The sequence below is a fragment of the Amia ocellicauda genome, chromosome 5 (assembly GCF_036373705.1).
Source record: "Amia ocellicauda isolate fAmiCal2 chromosome 5, fAmiCal2.hap1, whole genome shotgun sequence".
NCBI classification, from domain to species: Eukaryota; Metazoa; Chordata; class Actinopteri; order Amiiformes; family Amiidae; genus Amia; species Amia ocellicauda.
Genome location: NC_089854.1, coordinates 51687236 through 51702049, shown reverse-complemented (window position 1 = coordinate 51702049; position 14814 = coordinate 51687236). Strand labels below are relative to the sequence as shown.

General features: G+C 46.5%; 5 non-coding genes across 5 annotated transcripts; all 5 read right to left on the bottom strand.

Moving 5' to 3' along the window:
- Positions 1 to 2055: 2055 nt before the first annotated feature.
- On the bottom strand, positions 2056 to 2128 carry trnak-uuu (transfer RNA lysine (anticodon UUU)). Its single transcript has one exon. It is a non-coding gene; the product is annotated as a tRNA-Lys (tRNA).
- A 3373-nt stretch (positions 2129 to 5501) lies between these two features.
- trnak-uuu (transfer RNA lysine (anticodon UUU)) lies at positions 5502 to 5574 on the bottom strand. Its single transcript has one exon. It is a non-coding gene; the product is annotated as a tRNA-Lys (tRNA).
- Positions 5575 to 8321: 2747 nt separating this feature from the next.
- trnak-uuu (transfer RNA lysine (anticodon UUU)) lies at positions 8322 to 8394 on the bottom strand. Its single transcript has one exon. It is a non-coding gene; the product is annotated as a tRNA-Lys (tRNA).
- A 2940-nt stretch (positions 8395 to 11334) lies between these two features.
- On the bottom strand, positions 11335 to 11407 carry trnak-uuu (transfer RNA lysine (anticodon UUU)). The gene has a single exon. It is a non-coding gene; the product is annotated as a tRNA-Lys (tRNA).
- A 2243-nt stretch (positions 11408 to 13650) lies between these two features.
- On the bottom strand, positions 13651 to 13723 carry trnak-uuu (transfer RNA lysine (anticodon UUU)). The gene has a single exon. It is a non-coding gene; the product is annotated as a tRNA-Lys (tRNA).
- Between the last annotated feature and the right edge of the window lie 1091 nt (positions 13724 to 14814).

Sequence of the window (14814 nt, the reverse complement as noted above, 5' to 3'; positions counted from 1 at the left end):
TGACATTTGGGAGCTCGTCCAAAATCGACGCCAAACCATAAGCACGGCTTCCTTCGAGACAGAATTGAACCAGCGCCCTAAGGGTGCCCGCTGCCTGAAACCTACAGTCCTCCGCTCTAACAACTGAGCTACCGAAGGGAAGCTCCTCACCGCCTTCCCCTGGCAGTCTCAGTGGCCGTGCAAAGCCAAGAAGCACCGTGGCTTGGCTCAGTGGTTTTCAACCCGTGTGCCGTGAGGACTACCCAATTGTGTCGTGAGATTTTTATCCCCTCAAAAATATGATGTCATTTTTTTGGGTCAACTTCATAAATCTTGTATCAAATCAAACTTATTCAAATTTGTGAAAATGTTACATTCATACATCACCTGTAGAAAGCGTTTCATAACTGAAATGTTGTGTTTGCCGGACTGAACGCACACCTACACTGAGTCGCAGTGCTATCAGTGGTACTGAAAGGCAATTGATTAAAGGGACAGATGGTGAATTCCGTTTCATCTTGCACTCTGCTTGTCCTTGTTCTAAGTTGGACTGGTGAACGAAATCGATTTTATCAATATTATTCAATGTGTTTGTTCTTGCCCTTTTGGTAGGTTTAATTTTTTGATACTGTAACGGAGATGGAGAGGCAGCACCGCCCCTCTCGATTAATATGCGGCCATCTCCGAAGGGGCTGCTGGGAGATAAGAGAAAGGACTGTAAAGAGTGAATTAAGGGCCTGTTCATTGTTATGTATTGATTGTGTACTGTACCGTTGTGTACTGTTGTTGGATGTCTCCTGTTCCTCTAAGTCTCATTTGGCTTTGGTTTCCCCCCTCTGCGATGAATAATCGGGCTCTAAATAGCCCCGGCGTTTCTCCTGCAGTTCTTCGTTCTTTCCACTGCTAGCGCTGCCTCTGTGAAGGCGGATGGTGCTTGTGAGAAGTCAACAGCGTGTCCACTGAAAAGGGTGTCTGACTCCTGGTTTTGGATCCGGAAGGGTTGATAACAAACCGAAACGGTTACAATACGATACCGCTTAGATTAACTGTGTATATGTATTGTGATCGTGCTCGGCTCAGGTGTGCGTTCAGTCCGCACACAAAACGTTTCGGTCGCGAGACGTCTAATCAAATCGAATAAAACGGCGGGGATAGCATGTTTGATCCGTGTGCTATTGTTTTTCAACAATTGTAATGCCCTTTGTAATGTTTAACCACTGTGTTGAATAGAGCTTGTTATAGGATATTGTGAACTGAACCTATTTTGCTGTGAATTTATATTAACTGCGAATAGTTTATTGTGTCTGCTCTACTTTTTTACCTAACCACTAAAGGCCACTCCTTGCACTTCACACATTTGCCCTTTTAATTACTCCCTTACTGATATACTTTAACATGCAATGTGCGTGTGATAATACTTCTAGCTGCCTGTTGCCATTCAGGTGAGACAATACCTAGTAAATCCTTTTTTTTTTTCCATGTTGGTGCGCCGCAAAGGTTTTTGGTCTCAGCAAAGTGTGCCGTGGCATTAAAACGCTTGGGAACCACTGGCTTGGCTTGTTGGGCATCCAGGTATGCACTGAGATTACGATCGGCACGATGACTGTCGTTCTCAGGGAAATTGTGTTTCTTTGCTGATCACGTTCTCTGTCGCTTTTTACACAGTTCTTACAAGTGGCACATTGGGGATGAGGAGCAGTGCATGCTGACACGCATAGCTGTGGACTTCTGCATGGTATGGGGCCACAGGTCATTCCAAGTATTTCAAGACGCCAGCAAATGTGTGGACACATTGAGTAGGTTGTGTTGGCCCAACCCTCACAGATTGTGCCAAGTCAAGTAGAGATGCATGTTGTCCTGTTCTAAAGTGACACGTCGTCAACAGCAAAAACATCTCTCAGAGTTCCTGGCTTGACTTGCCTCTGGAAGACAACACATGCCAGGCTGGATATTTGCCGAAGGAAGCAAAGAGGACAGGACACCTCGCCAAGACGCAACTGCGTATCTCATTGTCCCGAGGAAGGCCGTCCAGGCTTTTCACCATCATGGCCCTCAGTCAACAATGTCTCAACACTGCGCCCGAACAGGGACTTGAACCCTGGACCCTCAGATTAAAAGTCTGATGCTCTACCGGCTGAGCTACCCAGGCTTCAGTGAAGTGCTTCACAATGTGTTGGCTTCATGATTGTTCCAGACCGCTTTCTGGCCGGTTTAGAAAACTGGGCTCAGGGTGAAAAGGGTCACATGCAATACGAGATGTTTGGGCAATGCGAGTTCTCGACAACAAATCCGAATTGCCGGGGTTTTCTCCTTGTCCTCATTCAATTCCAATGGCTTGACATTTGGGAGCTCGTCCAAAACCGACGCCAAACCATAAGCACGGCTTCCTTCGAGACGGAATTGAACCAGCGCCCTAAAGGTGCCCGCTGCGTGAAACCTACAGTCCTCCGCTTTACCAACTGAGCTACCGAAAGGAAGCTCCTCACCGCCTTCCCCTGGCAGTCTCAGTGGCCGTGCAAAGCCAAGAAGCACCGTGGCTTGGCTCAGTGGTTTTCAACCCGTGTGCCGTGAGGACTACCCAATTGTGTCGTGAGATTTTTATCCCCTCAAAAATATGATGTCATTTTTTTGGGTCAACTTCATAAATCTTGTATCAAATCAAACTTATTCAAATTTGTGAAAATGTTACATTCATACATCACCTGTAGAAAGCGTTTCATAACTGAAATGTTGTGTTTGCCGGACTGAACGCACACCTACACTGAGTCGCAGTGCTATCAGTGGTACTGATAGGCAATTGATTAAAGGGACAGATGGTGAATTCCTTTTCATCTTGCACTCTGCTTGTCCTTGTTCTAAGTTGGACTGGTGAATGAAATCGATTTTATCAATATTATTCAATGTGTTTGTTCTTGCCCTTTTGGTAGGCTTAATTTTTTGATACTGTAACGGAGATGGAGAGGCAGCACCGCCCCTCTCGATTAATATGCGGCCATCTCCGAAGGGGCTGCTGGGAGATAAGAGAAAGGACTGTAAAGAGTGAATTAAGGGCCTGTTCATTGTTATGTATTGATTGTGTACTGTACCGTTGTATACTGTTGTTGGATGTCTCCTGTTCCTCTAAGTCTCATTTGGCTTTGGTTTCCCCCCTCTGCAATGAATAATCGGGCTCTAAATAGCCCCGGCGTTTCTCCTGCAGTTCTTCATTCTTTCCACTGCTAGCGCTGCCTCTGTGAAGGCAGATGGTGCTTGTTAGAAGTCAACAGCGTGTCCACCGAAAAGGGTGTCTGACTCCTGGTTTTGGATCCGGAAGGGTTGATAACAAACCGAAACGGTTACAAAACGATACCGCTTAGATTAACTGTGGATATGTATTGTGATCGTGCTCGGCTCAGGCAATGCGAGTTCTCGACAACAAATCCGAATTGCCGGGGTTTTCTCCTTGTCCTCATGCAATTCCAATGGCTTGACATTTGGGAGCTCGTCCAAAACCGACGCCAAACCGTAAGCACGGCTTCCTTCGAGACGGAACTGAACCAGCGCCCTAAGGGTGCCCGCTGCCTGAAACCTACAGTCCTCCGCTCTAACAACTGAGCTACCGAAGGGAAGCTCCTCACCGCCTTCCCCTGGCGGTCTCAGTGGCCGTGCAAAGCCAAGAAGCACCGTGGCTTGGCTCAGTGGTTTTCAACCCGTGTGCCGTGAGGACTACCCAATTGTGTCGTGAGATTTTTATCCCCTCAAAAATATGATGTCATTTTTTTGGGTCAACTTCATAAATCTTGTATCAAATCAATCTTATTCAAATTTGTGAAAATGTTACATTCATACATCACCTGTAGAAAGCGTTTCATAACTGAAATGTTGTGTTTGCCGGACTGAACGCACACCTACACTGAGTCGCATTGCTATCAGTGGTACTGAAAGGCAATTGATTAAAGGGACAGATGGTGAATTCCTTTTCATCTTGCACTTTGCTTGTCCTTGTTCTAAGTTGGACTGGTGAATGAAATCGATTTTATCAATATTATTCAATGTGTTTGTTCTTGCCCTTTTGGTAGGCTTAATTTTTTGATACTGTAACGGAGATGGAGAGGCAGCACCGCCCCTCTCGATTAATATGCGGCCATCTCCGAAGGGGCTGCTGGGAGATAAGAGAAAGGACTGTAAAGAGTGAATTAAGGGCCTGTTCATTGTTATGTATTGATTGTGTACTGTACCGTTGTGTACTGTTGTTGGATGTCTCCTGTTCCTCTAAGTCTCATTTGGCTTTGGTTTCCCCCCTCTGCGATGAATAATCGGGCTCTAAATAGCCCCGGCGTTTCTCCTGCAGTTCTTCGTTCTTTCCACTGCTAGCGCTGCCTTTGTGAAGGCGGATGGTGCTAGTGAGAAGTCAACAGCGTGTCCACCGAAAAGGGTGTCTGACTCCTGGTTTTGGATCCGGAAGGGTTGATAACAAACCGAAACGGTTACAATACGATACCGCTTAGATTAACTGTGGATATGTATTGTGATCGTGCTCGGCTCAGGTGTGCGTTCAGTCCGCACACAAAACGTTTTGGTCGTGAAACATCTAATCAAATCAAATAAAACGGCGGGGATAGCATGATTGATCCGTGTGCTATTGTTTTTCAACAATTGTAATGCCCTTTGTAACGTTTAACCACTGTGTTGAATAGAGCTTGTTATAGGATATTGTGAACTGAACCTATGTTGCTGTGAATTTATATTTACTGCGAATAGTTTATTGTGTCTGGTCTACTTTTTTACCTAACCACTAAAGGCCACTCCTTGCACTTCACACATTTGCCCTTTTAATTACTCCCTTACTGACATACTTTAACATGCAATGTGCGTTTGATAATAGTTTTAGCAGCCTGTTGCCATTCAGGTGAGACAATACCTAGTAAATCCTTTTTTTTTTTCCATGTTGGTGCGCCGCAAAGGTTTTTGGTCTCAGCAAAGTGTGCCGTGGCATTAAAACGCTTGGGAACCACTGGCTTGGCTTGTTGGGCATCCAGGTATGCACTGAGATTACGATCGGCATGATGACTGTCGTTCTCAGGGGAATTGTGTTTCTTTGCTGATCACGTTCTCTGTCGCTTTTTACACAGTTCTTACAAGTGGCACATTGGGGATGAGGAGCAGTGCATGCTGACACGCATAGCTGTGGACTTCTGCATGGTATGGGGCCACAGGTCATTCCAAGTATTTCAAGACGCCAGCAAATGTGTGGACACATTGAGTAGGTTGTGTTGGCCCAACCCTCACAGATTGTGCCAAGTCAAGTAGAGATGCATGTTGTCCTGTTCTAAAGTGACACGTCGTCAACAGCAAAAACATCTCTCAGAGTTCCTGGCTTGACTTGCCTCTGGAAGACAACACTTGCCAGGCTGGATATTTGCCGAAGGAAGCAAAGAGGACAGGACACCTCGCCTAGACGCAACTGCGTATCTCATTGTCCCGAGGAAGGCCGTCCAGGCTTTTCACCATCATGGCCCTCGGTCAACAAGGTCTCAACACTGCGCCAGAACACGGACTTGAACCCTGGACCCTCAGATTAAAAGTCTGATGCTCTACCGGCTGAGCTACCCGGGCTTCAGTGAAGTGCTTCACAATGTGTTGGCTTCATGATTGTTCCAGACCGCTTTCTGGCCGGTTTAGAAAACTGGGCTCAGGGTGAAAAGGGTCACATGCAATACGAGATGTTTGGGCAATGCGAGTTCTCGACAACAAATCCGAATTGCCGGGGTTTTCTCCTTGTCCTCATGCAATTCCAATGGCTTGACATTTGGGAGCTCGTCCAAAACCGACGCCAAACCGTAAGCACGGCTTCCTTCGAGACGGAATTGAACCAGCACCCTAAGGGTGCCCGCTGCCTGAAACCTACAGTCCTCCGCTCTAACAACTGAGCTACCGAAGGGAAGCTCCTCACCGCCTTCCCCTGGCAGTCTCAGTGGCCGTGCAAAGCCAAGAAGCACCGTGGCTTGGCTCAGTGGTTTTCAACCCGTGTGCCGTGAGGACTACCCAATTGTGTCGTGAGATTTTTATCCCCTCAAAAATATGATGTCATTTTTTTGGGTCAACTTCATAAATCTTGTATCAAATCAAACTTATTCAAATTTGTGAAAATGTTACATTCATACATCACCTGTAGAAAGCGTTTCATAGCTGAAATGTTGTGTTTGCCGGACTGAACGCACACCTACACTGAGTCGCAGTGCTATCAGTGGTACTGATAGGCAATTGATTAAAGGGACAGATGGTGAATTCCTTTTCATCTTGCACTCTGCTTGTCCTTGTTCTAAGTTGGACTGGTGAATGAAATCGATTTTATCAATATTATTCAATGTGTTTGTTCTTGCCCTTTTGGTAGGCTTAATTTTTTGATACTGTAACGGAGATGGAGAGGCAGCACCGCCCCTCTCGATTAATATGCGGCCATCTCCGAAGGGGCTGCTGGGAGATAAGAGAAAGGACTGTAAAGAGTGAATTAAGGGCCTGTTCATTGTTATGTATTGATTGTGTACTGTACCGTTGTGTACTGTTGTTGGATGTCTCCTGTTCCTCTAAGTCTCATTTGGCTTTGGTTTCCCCCCTCTGCGATGAATAATCGGGCTCTAAATAGCCCCGGCGTTTCTCCTGCAGTTCTTCATTCTTTCCACTGCTAGCGCTGCCTCTGTGAAGGCAGATGGTGCTTGTTAGAAGTCAACAGCGTGTCCACCGAAAAGGGTGTCTGACTCCTGGTTTTGGATCCGGAAGGGTTGATAACAAACCGAAACGGTTACAAAACGATACCGCTTAGATTAACTGTGGATATGTATTGTGATCGTGCTCGGCTCAGGCAATGCGAGTTCTCGACAACAAATCCGAATTGCCGGGGTTTTCTCCTTGTCCTCATGCAATTCCAATGGCTTGACATTTGGGAGCTCGTCCAAAACCGACGCCAAACCGTAAGCACGGCTTCCTTCGAGACGGAACTGAACCAGCGCCCTAAGGGTGCCCGCTGCCTGAAACCTACAGTCCTCCGCTCTAACAACTGAGCTACCGAAGGGAAGCTCCTCACCGCCTTCCCCTGGCAGTCTCAGTGGCCGTGCAAAGCCAAGAAGCACCGTGGCTTGGCTCAGTGGTTTTCAACCCGTGTGCCGTGAGGACTACCCAATTGTGTCGTGAGATTTTTATCCCCTCAAAAATATGATGTCATTTTTTTGGGTCAACTTCATAAATCTTGTATCAAATCAATCTTATTCAAATTTGTGAAAATGTTACATTCATACATCACCTGTAGAAAGCGTTTCATAACTGAAATGTTGTGTTTGCCGGACTGAACGCACACCTACACTGAGTCGCATTGCGTTCAGTCCGCACACAAAACGTTTCGGTCGCGAGACGTCTAATCAAATCGAATAAAACGGCGGGGATAGCATGTTTGATCCGTGTGCTATTGTTTTTCAACAATTGTAATGCCCTTTGTAATGTTTAACCACTGTGTTGAATAGAGCTTGTTATAGGATATTGTGAACTGAACCTATTTTGCTGTGAATTTATATTAACTGCGAATAGTTTATTGTGTCTGCTCTACTTTTTTACCTAACCACTAAAGGCCACTCCTTGCACTTCACACATTTGCCCTTTTAATTACTCCCTTACTGATATACTTTAACATGCAATGTGCGTGTGATAATAGTTCTAGCTGCCTGTTGCCATTCAGGTGAGACAATACCTAGTAAATCCTTTTTTTTTTTCCATGTTGGTGCGCCGCAAAGGTTTTTGGTCTCAGCAAAGTGTGCCGTGGCATTAAAACGCTTGGGAACCACTGGCTTGGCTTGTTGGGCATCCAGGTATGCACTGAGATTACGATCGGCACGATGACTGTCGTTCTCAGGGAAATTGTGTTTCTTTGCTGATCACGTTCTCTGTCGCCTTTTACACAGTTCTTACAAGTGGCACATTGGGGATGAGGAGCAGTGCATGCTGACACGCATAGCTGTGGACTTCTGCATGGTATGGGGCCACAGGTCATTCCAAGTATTTCAAGACGCCAGCAAATGTGTGGACACATTGAGTAGGTTGTGTTGGCCCAACCCTCACAGATTGTGCCAAGTCAAGTAGAGATGCATGTTGTCCTGTTCTAAAGTGACACGTCGTCAACAGCAAAAACATATCTCAGAGTTCCTGGCTTGACTTGCCCCTGGAAGACAACACATGCCAGGCTGGATATTTGGCGAAGGAAGCAAAGAGGACAGGACACCTCGCCAAGACACAACTGCGTATCTCATTGTCCCGAGGAAGGCCGTCCAGGCTTTTCACCATCATGGCCCTCAGTCAACAATGTCTCAACACTGCGCCCGAACAGGGACTTGAACCCTGGACCCTCAGATTAAAAGTCTGATGCTCTACCGGCTGAGCTACCCGGGCTTCAGTGAAGTGCTTCACAATGTGTTGGCTTCATGATTGTTCCAGACCGCTTTCTGGCCGGTTTAGAAAACTGGGCTCAGGGTGAAAAGGGTCACATGCAATACGAGATGTTTGGCCAATGCGAGTTCTCGACAACAAATCCGAATTGCCGGGGTTTTCTCCTTGTCCTCATGCAATTCCAATGGCTTGACATTTGGGAGCTCGTCCAAAACCGACGCCAAACCGTAAGCACGGCTTCCTTCGAGACGGAATTGAACCAGCACCCTAAGGGTGCCCGCTGCCTGAAACCTACAGTCCTCCGCTCTAACAACTGAGCTACCGAAGGGAAGCTCCTCACCGCCTTCCCCTGGCAGTCTCAGTGGCCGTGCAAAGCCAAGAAGCACCGTGGCTTGGCTCAGTGGTTTTCAACCCGTGTGCCGTGAGGACTACCCAATTGTGTCGTGAGATTTTTATCCCCTCAAAAATATGATGTCATTTTTTTGGGTCAACTTCATAAATCTTGTATCAAATCAAACTTATTCAAATTTGTGAAAATGTTACATTCATACATCACATGTAGAAAGCGTTTCATAACTGAAATGTTGTGTTTGCCGGACTGAACGCACACCTACACTGAGTCGCAGTGCTATCAGTGGTACTGATAGGCAATTGATTAAAGGGACAGATGGTGAATTCCTTTTCATCTTGCACTCTGCTTGTCCTTGTTCTAAGTTGGACTGGTGAATGAAATCGATTTTATCAATATTATTCAATGTGTTTGTTCTTGCCCTTTTGGTAGGCTTAATTTTTTGATACTGTAACGGAGATGGAGAGGCAGCACCGCCCCTCTCGATTAATATGCGGCCATCTCCGAAGGGGCTGCTGGGAGATAAGAGAAAGGACTGTAAAGAGTGAATTAAGGGCCTGTTCATTGTTATGTATTGATTGTGTACTGTACCGTTGTGTACTGTTGTTGGATGTCTCCTGTTCCTCTAAGTCTCATTTGGCTTTGGTTTCCCCCCTCTGCAATGAATAATCGGGCTCTAAATAGCCCCGGCGTTTCTCCTGCAGTTCTTCATTCTTTCCACTGCTAGCGCTGCCTCTGTGAAGGCAGATGGTGCTTGTTAGAAGTCAACAGCGTGTCCACCGAAAAGGGTGTCTGACTCCTGGTTTTGGATCCGGAAGGGTTGATAACAAACCGAAACGGTTACAAAACGATACCGCTTAGATTAACTGTGGATATGTATTGTGATCGTGCTCGGCTCAGGCAATGCGAGTTCTCGACAACAAATCCGAATTGCCGGGGTTTTCTCCTTGTCCTCATGCAATTCCAATGGCTTGACATTTGGGAGATCGTCCAAAACCGACGCCAAACCGTAAGCACGGCTTCCTTCGAGACGGAATTGATCCAGCGCCCTTAGGGTGCCCGCTGCCTGAAACCTACAGTCCTCCGCTCTATCAACTGAGCTACCGAATGGAAGCACGTCACCGCCTTCCCCTGGCAGTCTCAGTGGCCGTGCAAAGCCAAGAAGCACCGTGGCTTGGCTCAGTGGTTTTTAACCCGTGTGCCGTGAGGACTACCCAATTGTGTCGTGAGATTTTTATCCCCTCAAAAATATGATGTCATTTTTTTGGGTCAACTTCATAAATCTTGTATCAAATCAAACTTATTCAAATTTGTGAAATTGTTACATTCATACATCACCTGTAGAAAGCGTTTCATAACTGAAATGTTGTGTTTGCCGGACTGAACGCACACCTACGCTGAGTCGCAGTGCTATCAGTGGTACTGAAAGGCAATTGATTAAAGGGACAGATGGTGAATTCCTTTTCATCTTGCACTCTGCTTGTCCTTGTTCTAAGTTGGACTGGTGAACGAAATCGATTTTATCAATATTATTCAATGTGTTTGTTCTTGCCCTTTTGGTAGGCTTAATTTTTTGATACTGTAACGGAGATGGAGAGGCAGCACCGCCCCTCTCGATTAATATGCGGCCATCTCCGAAGGGGCTGCTGGGAGATAAGAGAAAGGACTGTAAAGAGTGAATTAAGGGCCTGTTCATTGTTATGTATTGATTGTGTACTGTACCGTTGTGTACTGTTGTTGGATGTCTCCTGTTCCTCTAAGTCTCATTTGGCTTTGGTTTCCCCCCTCTGCGATGAATAATCGGGCTCTAAATAGCACCGGCGTTTCTCCTGCAGTTCTTCGTTCTTTCCACTGCTAGCGCTGCCTCTGTGAAGGCGGATGGTGCTTGTGAGAAGTCAACAGCGTGTCCACCGAAAAGGGTGTCTGACTCCTGGTTTTGGATCCGGAAGGGTTGATAACAAACCGAAACGGTTACAAAACGATACCGCTTAGATTAACTGTGGATATGTATTGTGATCGTGCTCGGCTCAGGTGTGCGTTCAGTCCGCACACAAAACGTTTCGGTCGCGAAACGTCTAATCAAATCGAATAAAACGGCGGGGATTACGATCGGCACGATGATTGTCGTTCTCAGGGGAATTGTGTTTCTTTGCTGATCACGTTCTCTGTCGCTTTTTACACAGTTCTTACAAGTGGCACATTGGGGATGAGGAGCAGTGCATGCTGACACGCATAGCTGTGGACTTCTGCATGGTATGGGGCCACAGGTCATTCCAAGTATTTCAAGACGCCAGCAAATGTGTGGACACATTGAGTAGGTTGTGTTGGCCCAACCCTCACAGATTGTGCCAAGTCAAGTAGAGATGCATGTTGTCCTGTTCTAAAGTGACACGTCGTCAACAGCAAAAACATCTCTCAGAGTTCCTGGCTTGACTTGCCTCTGGTAGACAACACTTGCCAGGCTGTATATTTGCCGAAGGAAGCAAAGAGGACAGGACACCTCGCCTAGACGCAACTGCGTATCTCATTGTCCCTAGGAAGGCCGTCCAGGCTTTTCACCATCATGGCCCTCAGTCAACAAGGTCTCAACACTGCGCCCGAACAGGGACTTGAACCCTGGACCCTCAGATTAAAAGTCTGATGCTCTACCGGCTGAGCTACCCGGGCTTCAGTGAAGTGCTTCACAATGTGTTGGCTTCATGATTGTTCCAGACCGCTTTCTGGCCGGTTTAGAAAACTGGGCTCAGGGTGAAAAGGGTCACATGCAATACGAGATGTTTGGGCAATGCGAGTTCTCGACAACAAATCCGAATTGCCGGGGTTTTCTCCTTGTCCTCATGCAATTCCAATGGCTTGACATTTGGGAGCTCGTCCAAAACCGACGCCAAACCATAAGCACGGCTTCCTTCGAGACGGAACTGAACCAGCGCCCTAAGGGTGCCCGCTGCCTGAAACCTACAGTCCTCCGCTCTAACAACTGAGCTACCGAAGGGAAGCTCCTCACCGCCTTCCCCTGGCAGTCTCAGTGGCCGTGCAAAGCCAAGAAGCACCGTGGCTTGGCTCAGTGGTTTTCAACCCGTGTGCCGTGAGGACTACCCAATTGTGTCGTGAGATTTTTATCCCCTCAAAAATATGATGTCATTTTTTTGGGTCAACTTCATAAATCTTGTATCAAATCAATCTTATTCAAATTTGTGAAAATGTTACATTCATACATCACCTGTAGAAAGCGTTTCATAACTGAAATGTTGTGTTTGCCAGACTGAACGCACACCTACACTGAGTCACAGTGCTATCAGTGGTACTGAAAGGCAATTGATTAAAGGGACAGATGGTGAATTCCTTTTCATCTTGCACTCTGCTTGTCCTTGTTCTAAGTTGGACTGGTGAATGAAATCGATTTTATCAATATTATTCAATGTGTTTGTTCTTGCCCTTTTGGTAGGCTTAATTTTTTGATACTGTAACGGAGATGGAGAGGCAGCACCGCCCCTCTCGATTAATATGTGGCCATCTCCGAAGGGGCTGCTGGGAGATAAGAGAAAGGACTGTAAAGAGTGAATTAAGGACCTGTTCATTGTTATGTATTGATTGTGTACTGTACCGTTGTGTACTGTTGTTGGATGTCTCCTGTTCCTCTAAGTCTCACTTGGCTTTGGTTTCCCCCCTCTGCGATGAATAATCGGGCTCTAAATAGCCCCGGCGTTTCTCCTGCAGTTCTTCGTTCTTTCCACTGCTAGCGCTGCCTTTGTGAAGGCGGATGGTGCTTGTGAGAAGTCAACAGCGTGTCCACCGAAAAGGGTGTCTGACTCCTGGTTTTGGATCCGGAAGGGTTGATAACAAACCGAAACGGTTACAATACGATACCGCTTAGATTAACTGTGGATATGTATTGTGATCGTGCTCGGCTCAGGTGTGCGTTCAGTCCGCACACAAAACGTTTTGGTGGCGAAACATCTAATCAAATCGAATAAAACGGCGGGGATAGCATGTTTGATCCGTGTGCTATTGTTTTTCAACAATTGTAATGCCCTTTGTAACGTTTAACCACTGTGTTGAATAGAGCTTGTTATAGGATATTGTGAACTGAACCTATGTTGCTGTGAATTTATATTTACTGCGAATAGTTTATTGTGTCTGGTCTACTTTTTTACCTAACCACTAAAGGCCACTCCTTGCACTTCACACATTTGCCCTTTTAATTACTCCCTTACTGACATACTTTAACATGCAATGTGCGTGTGATAATAGTTTTAGCAGCCTGTTGCCATTCAGGTGAGACAATACCTAGTAAATCCTTTTTTTTTTTCCATATTGGTGCGCCGCAAAGGTTTTTGGTCTCTGCAAAATGTCCCGTGGCATTAAAACGCTTGGGAACCACTGGCTTGGCTTGTTGGGCATCCAGGTATGCACTGAGATTACGATCGGCACGATGATTGTCGTTCTCAGGGGAATTGTGTTTCTTTGCTGATCACGTTCTCTGTCGCTTTTTACACAGTTCTTACAAGTGGCACATTGGGGATGAGGAGCAGTGCATGCTGACACGCATAGCTGTGGACTTCTGCATGGTATGGGGCCACAGGTCATAAAAAAGTATTTCAAGACGCCAGCAAATGTGTGGACACATTGAGTAGGTTGTGTTGGCCCAACCCTCACAGATTGTGCCAAGTCAAGTAGAGATGCATGTTGTCCTGTTCTAAAGTGACACGTCGTCAACAGCAAAAACATCTCTCAGAGTTCCTGGCTTGACTTGCCTCTGGAAGACAAAACTTGCCAGGCTGGATATTTGCCGAAGGAAGCAAAGAGGACAGGACACCTCGCCTAGACGCAACTGCGTTTCTCATTGTCCCGAGGAAGGCCGTCCAGGCTTTTAACCATCATGGCCCTCAGTCAACAAGGTCTCAACACTGCACCCGAACAGGGACTTGAACCCTGGACCCTCAGATTAAAAGTCTGATGCTCTACCGGCTGAGCTACCCGGGCTTCAGTGAAGTGCTTCACAATGTGTTGGCTTCATGATTGTTCCAGACCGCTTTCTGGCCGGTTTAGAAAACTGGGCTCAGGGTGAAAAGGGTCACATGCAATACGAGATGTTTGGGCAATGCGAGTTCTCAACAACAAATCCGAATTGCCGGGGTTTTCTCCTTGTCCTCATGCAATTCCAATGGCTTGACATTTGGGAGCTCGTCCAAAACCGACGCCAAACCATAAGCACGGCTTCCTTCGAGACGGAACTGATCCAGCGCCCTTAGGGTGCCCGCTGCCTGAAACCTACAGTCCTCCGCTCTATCAACTGAGCTACCGAATGGAAGCGCGTCACCGCCTTCCCCTGGCAGTCTCAGTGGCCATGCAAAGCCAAGAAGCACCGTGGCTTGGCTCAGTGGTTTTTAACCCGTGTGCCGTGAGGACTACCCAATTGTGTCGTGAGATTTTTATCCCCTCAAAGATATGATGTCATTTTTTTGGGTCAACTTCATAAATCTTGTATCAAATCAAACTTATTCAAATTTGTGAAAATGTTACATTCATACATCACCTGTAGAAAGCGTTTCATAACTGAAATGTTGTGTTTGCCGGACTGAACGCACACCTACACTGAGTCGCAGTGCTATCAGTGGTACTGAAAGGCAATTGATTAAAGGGACAGATGGTGAATTCCTTTTCATCTTGCACTCTGCTTGTCCTTGTTCTAAGTTGGACTGGTGAACGAAATCGATTTTATCAATATTATTCAATGTGTTTGTTCTTGCCCTTTTGGTAGGCTTAATTTTTTGATACTGTAACGGAGATGGAGAGGCAGCACCGCCCCTCTGGATTAATATGCGGCCATCTCCGTAGGGGCTGCTGGGAGATAAGAGAAAGGACTGTAAACAGTGAATTAAGGACCTGTTCATTGTTATGTATTGATTGTGTTCTGTACCGTTGTGTACTGTTGTTGGGTGTCTCCTGTTCCTCTAAGTCTCATTTGGCTTTGGTTTCCCCCCTCTGCGATGAATAATCGGGCTCTAAATAGCCCCGGCGTTTCTCCTGCAGTTCTTCGTTCTTTCCACTGCTAGCGCTGCCTCTGTGAAGGC